The 17,384-nt window shown below is 40.0% G+C and overlaps 1 protein-coding gene and 1 pseudogene across 1 annotated transcript in view; one reads left to right on the top strand and one right to left on the bottom strand.

Moving 5' to 3' along the window:
• LOC137246017 (F-box-like/WD repeat-containing protein TBL1XR1) overlaps positions 1 to 17,384 on the top strand; it is a 50,146-nt pseudogene that overhangs the window by 14,811 nt on the left and 17,951 nt on the right.
• Positions 2,800 to 17,384, bottom strand: part of LOC137246669 (transcription factor E4F1-like) — a 123,413-nt gene continuing 108,828 nt past the window's right edge. The window contains exon 4 of the mRNA XM_067777693.1: positions 2,800 to 2,924. The gene's annotated coding sequence lies outside the window, so the exon portion shown is untranslated. The remainder of the gene's footprint in view (positions 2,925 to 17,384) is intronic.

Genomic DNA, 17,384 nt, shown 5'->3' with positions numbered 1-17,384 from the left:
CATGTAAACATTAGTTCAGCTGTTTTTTATGAGCAATTTAACGTCATTTTCCTTTAGCTCTTGTTTTTTTGTCTCTTTCTTTCATTCACTCAAGCAGTCAAGTGTGACGTAGATGCGCAGAACGAAGCAATTTTTAACTCGTGAATGCACAATATTCTGTGTGTGATTTGTGGTAAACAATGTATGAGGCCGAGTATTGTCAAATGCGACTGCATTTCGTAAAGCTGTAAACACCATGATGACATATTAAAGGTGATGTCAACAACATAACTTCACTTTTTCGGCAGCACTATTAGCCAGTATTTACTTGTACTACAAAAGAACTAAATTTTTATTGCTAAATTTTCCTACAAATTTCCTCAAAAAATTAAGTTTTCTGCAAAATTGTGTGTATAATTTTTGGGGAATACAAAGTTATTTTTATGTTTATGTCTAAAAAATTCTGGTACCGGCTTACATAGTTATTATATTTCTAAACGTATAGTAAAAGCTTCCTCGAACGTAGTAAAATTCAAATGCAGTTTAGTATGATAGACAACCCTCTAAATTATGTATGCCGAACTTGTCAGAAAAAGGGAAAACGTCAACGGGATGGGAACACCTGAATATTAATTTCATCATGGTGAACACAATCCCGACCGACGCCAATCTACGCCGCGATGGCCCACAAATCACTCATAGAACATTGTGCATTCGCGAGTTCAAAATTGCTTCGTTCTGCGCATCTACGTCACACTTGACTGCTTGAGCGAATGAAAGAGAGAAAAAAAACAAGAGCTAAAGGAAAATGACGTAAAAATTGCTCATAAAAAACAGCTGAACTAATGTTTACATGCGCAATGCGCCACCTTCTATAATTCCATCATGGCGATGGCCGCTGGCGATTCTCAAATTACACACAGTGAGTGGCCATTTATAGAAATAAAGATTTAAACAATTAAAACTCTTTTGATTTTTTGTTTTAGCAATTGACTGATAAAACACACCCAAAACGTTGAGAGCTGTATCGAAAGACATTTTGTTCCCAGGAATCTTAATCCGGTGGGCGAACATAAATATTATAACCATTTAATTTAAAAAATTCATTGTACATATATACGGTGTATGTTACATACTGTCAAGTCTTTGTCATCGGCATATGCAATGACTTGGCATCCGGTGGGCTGTAGTATAGATAACAGAGCGTTCACCGTCAGGTTCCAGAGTAAAGGAGAAAGAACGCCCCCTGGGGGGTTCCGCTGTTGGTATACCTTATTAACGAGGAGTTGCGCAGCTCAGAAATAATGCTTCTCTTCTTTAGAAGGAGCTCGACGAATTCCACAAGAGGCTACCCATAGTGAACGTAAAGATTTTGTGACCGCTGCTGGAAGAACGTTGTTGAAGGCTCTTTCTACGTCGAGAAAGATACCCAGCGTGAATTCTTTATAGGCCAAATCCTTCTCTATCTTAGTAATGATAGCATGTAGAGCTGTCTCTACGAATTTACCCTTGGAGTAGGCGTGTTGGTTGTTGGAGATTAGTGCTAGATTTGTCGATCGTCTAATATAGGCGTCCAGAAATCGTTCTAGAACTTTTAGGAGGACGGAGGTCAGACTAATTGGTCTGAAGTCCTTTGTACTGCTGCACGATATCCTGCCTCCTTTGAGTATGAAGACTACCTTTGCCTTGGTCCATTCCGTGGGGATATAGATCAGGTTGAGGCAAGCCTTGTAGATTTTAGCTAGCAGCGGGCTTATAAGATCGCTTGCAGCTTGTAATTCAGCGGTAAATATTCCATCCATTCCCGGAGAAATTTTAAGGGTTTAAAGGACTTGATTGCCCGTATAACACCTTTTTTTCTAACTATGTGGTCCAGGGGCCGAAACGGCCCTGGGTTAGATTGTCTGTTTAAGAAGTATGGTTGAGAGGTGCAGCCTGGAAATTGAGTGCTGACCAGGGTATCTAGAATTTCCGTACTATAAGTGGCCCATTCGCCGTTCGCTGTGCGAATGCAGCTGGGAGGTATGAGGTTTTTGGAGAGGACCTTTCGTTGGCGATTGGCCTCTGACACTTCTTTGATGTCATTGGTGAAGTTCTTCCAGGAGTCCCGTTTGGCCTTCTGGATTGACTTCTTGATAGATTTTAAGGCGTCCTTATAATGGGCCCAGATTCCAGTGCGCTTAGCCTCGTTAAACAGTTTTCTGCTGTCTTTCCTCTGCTCGGAGATTTCTTGGCTCCACCAATAGGGTTTCTTCTTGCCCCTTACCTTAATTTCCGGGCAGGCTGCTGTGAAGGCAGCGTTGCAAGATTAGGTGATAAGATCTACTGCTTCTTCTATTTCTGACGATGAGTCTAGCTCACCGAGAGAAGCAAATGTCGTGTCTAAAGGAGGCGCTTCATCAGTTCTTAGCGATAGGCTCGGCCTACCGTAAGAAGCGTTTCTTAGGAGAGTAGAGGATAGGACTTTTTTATAAAGGTTCCAGTCCGGACGTCTTCTATTCCTGTAAGCTACCCTAGGCGGTGTACGCAAATGCAGAGTAAAAGTGATATACATATGATCAGGGTAGGAGTGTTCATTGGAAACTCTCCAATTTTTGACAAGGTCAGAGAATGGCCCTGAAACTAGAGTAATATCTAGAACCTCCTTTCAATTTGAGGTGATAAAAGTTAGTTTGTCTCCAAAGTTGCACATACTTAGATTTTTGTTAATAATAGAATCATAAAAAGACTCACCCCTAGTGTTAATGTCGGTAGAGCCCCAAGCGGTGAGATGTGCATTGGCATCGGCTCCGATTATTATCGGGAACCCTTTACTGTGGGCCTCCCGTACCGCTTTCCAGAACCGGTCCTGCACAGAAGTTGGGCGATCGTGCGCCAGATAGGCGGACATCATCCAGAGCGTTCGGTCCTGTAGCTCGAGGCTAATGCAGGTAAAGTCCTCGTCACTAAAAAGAAATAGCAGAATAAATACTAGAGTTTTCTTTATTAGAATACAAGATCTGATTCTACCCGTCACGGGCAGTGTCACCAGCTAATAGTCCTTAGAATAGAGCCCACAGACCTTGCTGCCAACGAAACAAGGCTCCTGGAGTAGCGCGACGTCCTCATATTTTGTGCTGAGGCGTCAGATTAGGGCAGCCGAGGCTGCCTTAGAGTGGTGCAGGTTTATTTGCAGTACCTGCGCGTCCGTTAAAGGTCGGCTTCAGCATCGACGTCCATCCTCTGCTGATCCGCAACGTCGGATGCCTCCTCTACGATCCGGCGGGTCGGATTCCCGCAGAAGTTGCTCGTCCATGGCAGTAAAGAACTGGCCCGCAAACTCAGATACCGAGAGTGTGTTGCTATCGGCATCAGGAGTGCTGCGTGCCAGTTCGATATCAGCCCCATTTTCACTCAAGGTGTTGCATGGGTCCTCGAGATTCGGGGCGATATCCCCACCCACCAGATCTTCCGGCGCGGAGGCGGTTCCTTCATCAGGGGCATGGGCAGCAGATCCACTCATCCTCGCCCTGAGGTACAGGCTCACCTTAGTCCGGTGCTTCTTCTTTAGTACCATCCCTTCGAATCTTCAGCGTGATGGAGTAGAAGCGTTGTTAAAACTCAACCACATTCCTCAAGCCAAGGGAGAGAAGCCTCGTTTATGATGAAACCAACATAACGCTGCTTCGGCCTTGCCTCGCCAACCCGGACTATCCTCCAATCACTTGAAGGTAGTCCTTTGTTTGTTTCCGCGATTGTTTCTAAAATCTCGCCAGGATCCGCTATGCCGTCTGGGACCCAGGCCCAAGCTCTCTCGGTCTGTTAGGAATTTCCAAACCGACCGCATCCAAGCTGTCCTAGCGAAGCTATGGCACGTTTGTAGAGCTTGCGCGAGCGTTCATCGGCGCAGGAAACAAGCTTGACCCTGCCCTGGTACCAGTCGGCTTCACGAATAGTGGTAGCTGGCCCCGGATACTTGTTCATGATGTCCTTAAAGATCTTGATAAGGCCTTTAAGGACATCCTTCCAGTTATCCGGGGTCATGTTACCATCCGGGTGACCGCGGTTCAAAATCGCCAGCGTAAAGTTGGCCTTAGCCGCCTCGCTGAAGGTTTTGGTCAGGGCAGGGGGAGTAGTGGCCGAAGGCTTTTGGCTTTTGGGAAGGCTTGAGGCATTTCCCATAGACCTTTGCCTTTTAAAGGCCGGCATCTCAGAAATGGTAGTCGCAGTACCTTGGGGGAAGAGCAGCAATAACCTTCCTGGCCCAGGCCAGAGAACTTTCATGCTCTGCCGTCAAATTATCGCTGGGAGAGTTACCAAATCTCTCAACGATTTTGGCGGCGTTGCGGATGTTCCGCTGGTTGTGGGCCGAAATCGGGATTCGCTTATTTGCCTTGGAACCCTCAAGGGGTTCAGCCGACTTGCTACATAACTTTGCAGCGGTAGAGGCAGAGGTTTTGTCCGTGTAGGACTTAGTGCTGTTTCCACACTGCTGGCGAGATGTGCCCGGTACGGACGTGGGACAGGCCTCCTGTGCTTGCTCAGTCGGACGCCGCTTTCCCTCATCATTTATTTATTTATTTATAAGGTATCAAACACAACAACCACAAGTTTTATTTACAGTGTTTGACAATAGAACTTAAAACAAAGTAAATATACGTAGATACAAAATATGTTTAAAAAATTTTAAATAGTTTAAATTTCAATAGTAAGAAGGATTGATGAGATTGTAAGGGCAATAGGTAGTAGAAAAATATAAAGAAAAATAGGTGTAGGAAAGAGGGGAAAGTATATAGAAAGGAAAGGGTTAAATTTTAAAATATTTAAATTTGTCTAACAAAATAACGCAATAGTTCTCTTTTAAAGGGCAATGTTCCGTTGATATTTCTGATCTCCATCGGTAATGTGTTCCAAAGACGAACCGCAGAAACAAAAAATTGACGCTCAGATGTTCGTGAGTTGAATGCCAAATGCAGTATTTGTGAGGAGCACACTGATCTAGTGAATTTTAGCCGTTTACTAAGATTTAAGGGTTCCGTATTTACCAGAATCCTTTGTAGGAGTGTTACGGACCTGAACTTTAGTAGATCATCTAGTGGATCATAACATATTTTCACAGCATATTCGGAAATGTGTTCGTAACGGCTAATGTCGTAGATATAGCGTGCAATATTATTGTACAAAACCTTAAGTTTTCTACCACGGACACTGTCACAATTCGCATAAAGTTCCCAACCATAAAGTAACCTTGGAATCAAATATGACTTCGCTAAGAGCAACCTTATTTTAACTGGTGTGAAGTGCTGAGTAGTCCACAGTACTCTTAGCCTTCCACAGACTTTGCCTATTGCTGCAAAATTATGATTGAAAGTAACAACCAAGGTTTTTTACGGTGACGGAAAATCGGGCTAACTTTGCGGGCTGCCGCGGAATTGGACTTTCCCTCAAGGGGTTTAGTCCCTCCACTAGCTTGCAAAGGTGGCCGAGAAGTATTTTGAGGCCGTAGAGGCCTGGTCGGCGCCGTCTATGCGGTTCCCGACGGATTGGTTACTTTTTTAACGCCTAGTCCAAGGGCGGCATTTTTACCCGTGCAGGGATCCGAGGCTTGGTTTTTTTGCCTATTCATACAAACAGGTTCGTCGGCTGCCTACTAAGATGAGACCGTTCGGCAGCCTGAAAAAAGGGAAAGGGGAGCAATGCGGTCGACTGCGGTAGAGCCCCATACCGCAGCAAGTCGACGTTACTACCGGGGGTGGAGCGGTATCCGGGAGGCTCCGTAAAATACAGTCGGATACCCCTGACTGCAAATCATTTAATGAGCACGGAAACGCATAACACCCTGGATTAGGGGTGGACCACCTTTTCAACTGGGCGTGGTCTGGTTCCCACCCTGAGGCCACGTTTAAAAACCATTTCAATATGCCTGAGCTACTAAGGAGCTGGCGCACAAATCGAGATGATTCCCAAACTTAGCTAGCACTCCCCTGGAAGGGGAAACTGTTGTGCTATTACCAGCCGGGACCCTCTGGGAGGGTTCAGCTCAAGGATTTTCGCCAGCCCACGGCTAATGTTGGCGGTTTATTATTAATGATACCGAAACACGTCTTTCTATATCTCTAAACATTTTGTTGAACGTGTTTTGTCAGTAAAACTAAGAATTTTATATAAAAAAAAACCAAATTTTTTTTAATATTGTGACGAATATTAGTAACACTAAGTGAGACTCATATCACTAATCTGACACTAAGTAACTAAAGCCACAACAACAATAAAGCAAGCTGCCACACTTGTATGTACGTAAATAAATTAATCATCATGTATACACATACATACAAGCAGCAGAGAGATACTCAGAAACACATATCATTATCAGATTCTACTTCGCTCACATATACACACGCATATGGTTACACACTACAAATCCACGCGCGTATGGCTGGTGACCCGGTAGAGGATTCTAGAAGAAGAAACGTCTAGACATTTGGGTAGAGAATATAAAAGCAGCAGAAGCTGAGTAGTCCGTATTCAGTTTTATTTAAGCACGCTATTGGTTTTTTTTTTTTTTTTTTTTTTTATTGGTTGCGAAGTATAAGTTTTATTGTGAAGTAGGTACTTTCATAATAAAGACCATTTTGCATTATTGAATATTGGAGTTATTTATTCAACAATTTAGCGATAAGAACTTTAGTAGAAGTTGTAAAATAAGTGGAGTTTCCCCTAAATTCGTTACAACTGGTGTCAGAAGAGGACTTGTTGAATAAATTCCGAAGATTTCGAATACAACTTGGACATGGCAAAGTTAAGTGATTTAAGGATCCAGCAACTGAAAAGGAGTTGGAAAACCGTGGATTGAATACAACTGGCAATAAGATCGAACATCAAGCACGGCTACGAGAGGCAATGGAGTCGGAAGGAATTAATGTGTCAGATGATGTCTTTCGTCCCGATGGGGACGAGAAAACAACAAAAATTTAAGATAAAAACGAAACATCGCAGACAGTAACGAGCACAGACTTGAACATGACAAAATGGGTGCAATATCTGCTCAAACATCGACAGTGGAATCTCAACTGGAATCCCAGAAGACATATATGGCATCCCAAATAAAAATCAGAAGACAAGTATAGCAGCCCAACTGGAATCGCAGGAGAACCGTATAACATCCAAGATTGAACCACGAGAAAAGCGTATTTCAGTAATGTCGACACAGATTACATCCAAGATTGAAGCATAAGAGGCACGAATATCCGAAATGTTGGCGCAAATTTCAACACAAATATTATCTCAGATCTCTGCACAACTGGAAGAGCAAGAAGGACGTATTTCCTCGAAGTTGGAGGAGCAGGATACAAAAATTTTAGAAATCGAGGAAAAATCGATGCCGAGATTGAAACTTTGAGAATTCGTATCCAGAAGTTGGAGCTACATACGCAAACCCAAACTCTACATTCGCAGAAACGGTATCACAAGCTCTGATTCAGAAATCAGCGTCGCTTCTGTGTAAGCCAGCTTTCAAAGCACGCCGTGTGGAAGTGGAAAGGACAGAATATGTGAACATTGGAGGCGCTGAAGGGATCACAACAGAAAAATGACGGAGTTATGAAATGTTTCTAGTGCGGTAAGCCAGGTCACATTGCAGCACCGGTCTTGGTAGTTCCAACTTGGCTGGTCGTAAACGCAAAGTTGGAGGAGATAAGCAAGAGCGAGTCAGATGTAAAGATCGAAAAGTTGCCCCAGCTATTGAATGTCCTGTGATATCTATCTCGCAAATTGGAAGAAAATCGAGCAGTCTTACCGTCAGAGGAAATGTGGATAGCTAGCAGCGTTTATTGACTGTAGATACGGGCGCACCTCATTCCTTAATCCGATCTGATTTGGTCAACAGGAGAGTAAAGCCATCACCTGGAGCAAGGTTGTGTACGGTGACTGGCGAGCATAACCACGTCCAAGGAGAAGTGGTACGTGAAGCCTTAATTGGAAAGGTCACGATTCTACACAAATTCGTTGTGGTAGAGATTTTTGATGAATTCATATTGGGAGTGGACTTCTTAGCTGACGATCGATATGCCGAGTAGGACTATGCGCTATAAGAAGCAGGATATACCACTTAACTTCAGCTTGGATTTCTCCAAAGCAGTAAGCGAGTGCTGGTGGAGAAGATTCGACAGAGACCACAAAAGTGAAAGAAAGTAAATCGGGCAAAGGTTGGTGGAAATAATGGGCCAAACAAATCAAAACCCAAGGTACCCGCGAGAAAAACACTGGCATATACAAACCCTAATGGATGCACTAAATTAAACGACAGAATTTCCCAGAAAGAATGCAAAGGTGGTTTCAAGCCAGGGCGCACTACTGTTGTGAAACGTTGGAACGATACTGATTATGCGAAGCTAACGTGAATCGCAAGCTCTACGAAATAGTTCATTGGCCAAACAACAGAGTGTGAGGGAACGGTCCAGGATAATGACTAGTAAGATGAAACACAGGTACGACAAGAAAAATAATTCGGAAGGTTTCTTGGAGGGAGATTTGGTACTGCTATACAACCCTCACCGGCGGAAAGTTGTTCCATCCAAATTTTGGTGCAGTTGGAAGGCCCGTGCACAGTTGTGAAGAGGATCAGTGATTTGACCTACCGCATACAAACAATTGGGAAACCACGATATAGAAGGGTGGTTCATTTGGAGAGGCTAGCAGCGGTTAGAGTGGAGGGCAGTGTAACAAATATTAGTAACAATAAGGGATACTCACATCACTAATCTGATACTAAGGAAATAAAGCCACAACAACAATAAAGCAAGCTGCCACACTTGTATGTACGTAAACAAATTAATCATCATGTACATACAAGCAGCGGAGAAATACTCACAAAAGCCATCATCAACTACTACTTCGCTCACATATACACACACATATGGTTGGTAACACGCTACAAATACACGCGCGTATGTCTGGTGACCAGGTAGAGGAGTCTAGAAGAAGAAACGTCTTGACATTTAGGCAGAGAGTTTAAAAGTAGCAGAAGCTGAGTAGTCGGTTTGATTTAAGCACGCTATTGGTTGCGAATTGGCGGCCACCGTGGTGGGATGGTAGCGTGCTCCGCCTACCACACCGTATGCCCAGGGATCACACCCCGGGCAAAGCAACATCAAAATTTTAGAAATAAGGTTTTAGAATTAGAAGAAATTTTTTCTAAGCGGGGTGGCCCCTCGGCAGTGTTTGGCAAGCGCTCCGGGTGTATTTCTGCTATGAAAAGCTCTCAGTGAAAACTCATCTGCCTTGCAGATGCCGTTCGGAGTCGGCATAAAACATGTAGGTCCCATCCGGCCAATTTGTAGGGAAAATGAAGAGGAACACGACGCAAATTGCAAGAGAAGCTCGTGCTTAGATCTCTTCGGAGGTTATCGCGCCTTACATTTATTTATTTTTTTATTGGTAGCGAAGTATATTTTGCATTATTGAATATTGGAGTTATTTATTCAACAATTTAGCGATATGAACTTTAGTAGAAGGTGTAAAATAAGTGAAGTTTCCCCCAAATTCGTTACAATATTATGCTTTCATACTTTATACACACTTTATACTTTAAAGAAAAAATTAGCAGACCTTGCTATGTTTGTCGTCATCGCCCTGCGGCGACGATAGAAATAAATCTATCGTCGCAACATGCCGTAGCGTTAATTTTGCCCTTCACCTTAATTCTGTTCACCTTCCTGTAATTACGGGGCTCCTTTTCTGACATGGGCGAAGTTCGTCGCGTTTATTTCGCTGTGTCAGGGCATTGTGTTAATAGCTTTAAAATTACCTCACCTGTCTGGTGTTATTGCGTCATGCTGGCTGTCTGAGCACAAATCACCTACCCAGACTGCGCATTCACGAGTTCAAAATTGCTCCGTTCTGCGCTTTTGCCAGTTGACTTGAGAGAACAGCTGACATGCTGTTCTTTAGATTTTCTTGCAAAATACCAGAGCATGTTTTTGTATAAATTTATTTTATTTTAATGAATAATTTAATTGTTTAACTAAAATATTTTTTGCATCGGGTAAATATCGTTCTTATCGGCCAACTCTACTAATGTCCCTTCAACTATCATTTTAACATATCTAAAAGCTATTTGCCAAACAATTTGTGTATTTTTGGGCTTGATTTTAATGAATGTAGATCCTGATCGAACGTCACTCCCAAGATTTTAGGGTGTAAGACAGCAGGTAGCGTGATTCCGTCTACGTGGATGTTCACACATTTGCACGTCCATGTTGTAAATAAGGTCGCCGATGATTTCCTCTGTGACAAAGTTCAGATTTCGCTAGGCGAAGAAACTGGAGAGATCAGGGAGATAGCTGTTTATTTTGTTACAAATCGCATCGATCTGTGGGCCTGGGCCTGTGGACATCGGCGTGAGAAATGATAGTTGCTCCTTCTGGTGGTGAAAGTAGCTTTGGTAAGTAGCAATTAAACAGAAGTGAGGATAGGACACCACCATGTGGCACTCGGTGTTTAATTCTCTTGGTTTGGATGCTACGTCCATGAATTGCACCGATGCTTGCCGACCAGACAGATAATTTGCGGTCCCCCTTTTGAGACTTGGGGGAAGGGGAGACCCTTCCAGGTCTTGCAATAACGTACCGTGGGTGACCGGTTCAAAAGCTTTTGATAGGTCTTACGCAACGAGTACTGTCCTATGGTGGGGGTTTTGATTTAATCCGCAATTTATCTACGAGTGGTGTATCTCATTCGACGCCACTACAGAACCATGCAACTGAGCCACCAACATGGTGATCATATAAATCATGCGAGTGGTGTATCTCATTCGACGCCACCACATCAGCAAACAGCTATATCACACACATGGTGATCACATACACCCTGTGAGTGGTGTTTCTAATTTGTCGCCACCACAGCAACATACAGCTAAGTCACCAACATGTTGATCACATAAATCATGCGAATGGTGTATCTCATTCGACGCCACCACAGCAACATACAGCTGAACGGCGCCGAACGCAAGGAGGTTTTCAATCCGTTTTTGTTAACTGAACTTTTTATTTTTCTTTTTTTATAATATTAGTCTAAAAAAATTATCAATAAAACTTAAAACTAGCTGATATTGCAATTAATTTGCTTTAATCGCTACCTTTGGAGTTCTAATGGGGTAGTGATTTACTAAAGATGGCGGCGCAGGATCGGCGCATGATCAGATGTATCTGCAAGGATCTGTAAGGCACGAATTGCATTCCACAAGTTAGGCCGAGTATGGCGCTCTCACATACTGTCGATGAAAACAAAACTGAGGATTTTTAACACCCGCGTGAAATCAGTTCTGTTATACGGATCCGAAACCTGGCTTGTCTCTGACCGCATTAACCGATGATTGTAAACGTTTATAAGCAAGTGTCTGAGAATAGTCTGCCGTATCTTCTGGCCAAGAACAATCAGCAACGCCGATCTACTGTCACTCACAAACAACCCCCTAATCCACACTGAAATTAAAAAACGTAAGTGGGGTTGGATCAGTCACACTCTCTGCAGAGAAGATGACAAAGGTGCCAAAATGGTCTTCCAATGGAACCCACAAGGAAGCCGGCGCAGAGGACGTCCTCGACAAACTTGGATGCGTACGATTTTCAATGAGAGCTCTTCCACCGCCACCTGGAATGAAATAAGACGTTTAGCGACTGATAGAAATCGCTGGAGAGCGTTTGTCTCCGCCCTATGCTCCGACTAGGAGCGACAAGTTGTGCTTCTGGATGGCTATGGTATTAGTTTTAAATTTTGCGATTGTCAACTAGATGTTCAATTCTATCTAGGAATATAATAATAATAATAATCACTATCTTTATAGGCAGCGCTATTATTATCGCAATCCATAACGGAAATAACACTGATCCCTAGCTTTCGTATTACAAGCCTCCCAGATACTCTTCTGTGATTTCAACAACGTCAGTTCCAGGTCGTCAATCATCTCATTGACGTATGTTTCCATACTCTTTAATTGGGGACGATGGGATACTCTGAAGATCCAGCTTGAGTAAAACTTTTCCATTTCCACTCAGGAAAAGAAAATAAATCCCCCCACAGAAGGATATACAGGCCGCAGGCGTTGTTTTCCTGCACTTTAGTTCATATTTCAGAAAGCATTAATGTAGTACTTTTTATGATACTGAAAAAATAAATGGTGCAGATAAGTAGAGAAGCAGCACTTAGAATTATGAGGGCATTGTAAATCTTACCAAGTAGCACAACTAACAGCTGATCGCTGAAAAGTCACACATTCACACGCACAGTGCTCGACTCCATTTCAAAAAATAAAACTTTAAGATTATTTTGCTTAAATTTTTAAATGAGATAATCCTTACCAATTGATGTATATATAGATTTTATAAGGCGTATTTGCTGTTATTAAAAGAAGCTTTTTATTATATTAAAGTTTTTATACATTTTTTTCAACTTTCTTTTAACCATTTCATACGTTTTTAAAGCATTTTTGTGCATTGAAATACAATCATATGCTTATGCGTGTTGACATTTCATTTCATACACTTTCGTATTTGCCATGCTCATTGTTTCTTGATTCATAAACAATGATTACAGTTATTCGGTGTGATTTTTCGAAAAAATGTATTATTTTTGTGAAATTTTATACTTAATCTGTGGTATTGTGGTGGTCAAAAAGGTTTTATGCAACAATACTGTACCGTAGTACAATGCCTCAAAACATTTTTCCTAATTTCTATTTTTTTTGTTTGCAGCCGACTTTAGATTTTTTTTGTTCACATACATAGTTTTATTTTGGCACCACTGTCCTTACTTCAAAACACTAACTAACACCGCCATGTCAAAAACATATGTTTCTCGAACCGATTTATCTAATTATCTGAGCAACATGCGGCTCTAAAGCTATTTCCGAAAAGAATTCTCCTTCCTTTCCTTTTGGACTTCAACACTGAACAGTCGTGATCTTAAGCCGTCAAAAAAATTTGCAGTCTAGTTGTTCGGGTAAATTTTCAAAGTATAAAATTTTTAAGTTTTTAAAATCATAGTTCAGTGATTAATATACTTGTGACAGATTTGTCAATATCAAATACGCCTTTTCACGCCGAGTGTTAAAAAGTTATAATTTTTTTTATAACCACTATGGCACATCTTTTTGAAGCTATATAAAGCTTATATTTTTTGTGATTTCACATCAAGGTTCACAGATTAATCCGACACCCGTGCGAATTAAAACTTTATATTTTCTCATAAATCTGCCTCCGGTAACTAGCATATTTTGAGCCAAAACTTATAAGGAGATATACATGGTAAGTGGTCACATTTTAGTTAAATGATAGAACTCCCTTTACCCCTCTTATTGTGATATACCTATATGTGGTGCAAATAATATAAACATAAATCTAAAAGAGCGGTATCTTTTTCATCCGCAGATTTTCCGTAAAAACCACATTTTCTGCAAATTCATTTGCCATCAATTTTGTATCATATGCATTTGGGTTGCTTGTGTGAATCACATCCGCTATTGGGCGGTTGATAAACTATCTTTCATCGCAACCAAAAAAGTACAAAATTAACACGGCTAAGAACCTTATAAGTAAAGTGTTGGCCATAAGCCACAATAAATTTCACGAAACAAACTTAGAAAAACTAAACAACATTCTAAGCAAAAATAATTATCCAAAAAGTTTAATACGCGAATTAATAGACCAGGAGCTCATGAAAAGAAACTGCCACAACCAAATAATAACAAATTCTGAACCACAAACACAAAAGAAATTCTTCAGCGCAACATACATACCACGACTCACCGAAAATGTTTACCACAGCATAGCAAAAACACCTAACACAGTACTAGCTTACAGGTCAAACCAAACCATGTCCACAATATATACAAGAACAAAGCATCCCTTAGAACACCAACAACAAAACAATGTTATATACGAGGTAACATGCAAAGGCGATGAAAACGACGAATGTAGAAAAATATATATTGGTACTACAAAACGACCTCTTTCGGTTAGACTAGGCGAGCATGAAGCGGACATCAGAAAACAAAAAACAAGTACAGCACTAGCGCAGCATATATTAACAAGTGGACACTCAGCTGACTTTACCAACACGAAAATTATTGATAAGGAAAAGAGAGAAGCAACAAGATATACACTTGAGAGCCTGAGAATTATGGAAAGACGAGAAAAGACGATCAATAAACGCGAAGATACGGAAAACATAGCGGCCGCTTACATTGTTTGTTTACAAAACAATAATTTTTAGTATTGACAAAGCTACCATGATAGTCAGATGGTAATGATTATATTGTGATGATTTATGTTTTTAATGTTTTTTACAACTGTTTTGATTTAATGACAAAATAACGTAAGTTTATCTTGTTAAATGTTAAGCTATTCACCAAATTATTTTTCTTTGTTGTTTTTCATGTCTGTTTTGAAGACTAATTTATAATTTTCATAATTTTTATATATTGTTTGTAACAGATAAATTAATAAATATTCCCCTGATGATGCTAAAAATAAAAATATTAGCGAAACAATGGGAAAACAGTGGAATAATTTAGTTTTATTCGCACATAAAATATAGATTGGAAAGCCTACTTACACATATGTTTACCAAAAATATTTTTTAATATATTTTAAAAAAAAAAAAAAAAAAAATATTTTTTATTCAGTAATATTAATGTACATACACATGTATATACATACGTACATGAGCTGATATATATATAAAGTGTAGTTTTCCTTATTACTTAAATTTTTTTTTGATTGATAATTTGTAACTTTTATACATGTGTATATATTAACGTAAATACATATTTACATACATGTGTATAACTATTTGATTTTTGAATTGCCATATGCAATTAATGTTCTAGGGAGACTAACTAAAGTTCCACTATATAACTTCTCATTGAGCTGTTTAGTTTTTAGTGATTTTCTTCGTTTAAAAATCAAAGTAAATCCCAATAATTAAGTTTAGGTTAACTAAACTAAAACAAAAACGAAATGTATAATGGATTGTATTTGTTTTAAATAATAATAATTTATAATGGGTAACTAATTTGTTTGATTTGGTTTGAGACACCGGAGTTGATGGTAATGTATTGGGGCCTCAACAACATCAATGAGGCCAAAGGTAGGGTGGGTACAGAGGCAGCCACGAAATGTTGCAACAACGAGCTGCCAGGCGTAAGGGTAAGTTGAGGGTGCCATATTAGTGAAGTGTGGCATGCAAATGCGTAGGTTTGTTTTCTTTTTTTTTTCTTCGGTGTGAATATCCCCAGTGTGGAAAAATAATTATCGTGTTTGACCATTGACTGGGGAGAGCAGTGCTGTGCAGTGACCGCGTTATCCAATCCACGAAGATGAAGCTCCGGGCCTAAACGCCAGTGCACACGCCGTGGTCGTTGCACCTTGCCACAAGCACTGCAGCTCTTTCGTGCTTGAAGGTGCCTGTTGCACACTCAGTCAATGAAGATCATAACAATACTTTGCCTCAGAACGCGATAATATATTTCGTAATGTCGAAGTACTTATCTGACTAATTCTAAATATTCTCGCGGAATTTTGATCTCGCAGGTTTTTATATTCCCGCGGAAAAATTCCTCCAATTATTTTCTTTAGGGAGAAGAGAGCGGGATAACACAAAGTGAAGGAATTGTCTGGCGGCCAAGTCGAGTTGAATGCGTCATATACCAAAATCTATTTAAGCCTTCAAATATCCTTGCGCAATTTCTGGATGGCTCCATCAAATATTACGGTGCTTATGATATACTTTTCGACTTAAAATAAAGAATATTGGGCTAGAATGTACATATTTTTGCACAAATTTGTACAAATAAGTCTTCTTTCTTAAAATAATTTCCTTTTACTATTTTGATGTATTCCTAAGAATTACGAGATCCAACATTTTTAATTAATGATGATAGATAACACGTCAAGCAACTACGCTTAAGGCGACTTTTGGGTCGTTTTGGCACTTCCGTTGCGTCTACATCTGACTGTGAACACACGTGCTTTAATTGCTTCAAAGCAACGCACCGCCAACGTCAAAGCAAAACACAAATAATTAAAAACTTAGGGTTCTTCTTAAATTTTCTTGCATTTTCTGAAAAATATAAGAGTTTCTATCGCCGTTCAACTAAATAAAAAAAAACATAATTTTGTGGTCATGTAGATTTCACGATCGATCAGCGGAGACGGCGGAACATATCCTCCTGGAACGCCACGCAATCTGATGAGGACACAATAGACCAACAGTTGCAGTGCAATCCCCAATAAGTTTTCTATCTACCTTCATGTTATAAAATAGTTGTATTTCATTTTTCCTCATGATAAAAAATTAAAATGTGACTCTTTTTTTTGCGTTCATTGTGGCAGGGGAACTTTCAACGTCCGTTATTTCAAAGTGGTACTTTATTTGACGAATTACTGAACGATTTCTTTCAAATAAAGTGTTTGAAAACGGCCACTGGAATTATCTTTTATAGCCAAAGAATGTTATTCATACGGAAAGCAAAACTTAGTCAGCACAAAACGAATAGTTAGAGAAAATTTAAGATATAATGCATAGGTATGAAATGCATGCAATTTATGAAATAATTTTTATTATATACAATTATTTTGACATATCAGAAGCGCTATTCACTAACTTTTAACGTATCTACATACGAGATTTTTAACATAAATACATTCGTTTGTTATATCACACATGCGATTCACTAACTTAGTTTTAACCAGGGATGCACCTTAACGTTAATCTAATCGCCTATCAAAAAATTTCCATATTTTCCGTTGAAACACTTCGAATTATTATCGATAAAGAAATTATCAAGATAAATTGTATCTCGTTTTTAACGAAACGAAAAGCTTTCGTTAACGTTAAAAACGTTAACAAAAACGTGATACTTTATGTTTGAATTGTGCTGGCAATGCTATGGCCATGGTGAAGCCGTAAGGTGGTAACAGCGAGCGGACATGCACACAAACTCCATGCAATGTTTTTGTGTAATTCGTTGGTGATAATGTCAAAAATACTCTGAGAAATGTTCGTGCTGTCAAAATTCATGAGAAAAGTTGCAATCAGCTTGGCTAAAGCTTTCACCTTTAATCACTCCGCCATCAGTCAACTTTGCCAGCATAGTTTGAAATTAATAATCAACATAAACGATTTGATTTCGTTTTGATATGGCAGAAAACGAAACAAAATCATTTCGTTAATTTGACGTTCTTAACGTTAATAAACGAAACGAAATGATTTTGTTTGTATTGTTGCATAAAACCTTTTTGACCACCACAATACCACAGATTAAGTGCAAAATTTCACAAAAATAATACATTTTTTCGAAAAATCACACCGAATAACTGTAATCATTGTTTATGAATCAAGAAACAATGAGCATGGCAAATACGAAAGTG

The sequence above is a fragment of the Eurosta solidaginis genome, chromosome 3, assembly GCF_040869045.1.
Source record: "Eurosta solidaginis isolate ZX-2024a chromosome 3, ASM4086904v1, whole genome shotgun sequence".
Taxonomy (NCBI): domain Eukaryota; kingdom Metazoa; phylum Arthropoda; class Insecta; order Diptera; family Tephritidae; genus Eurosta; species Eurosta solidaginis.
Note: the sequence above shows the minus strand (reverse complement) of the source record. Positions and strands in the feature narration are given on the sequence as shown.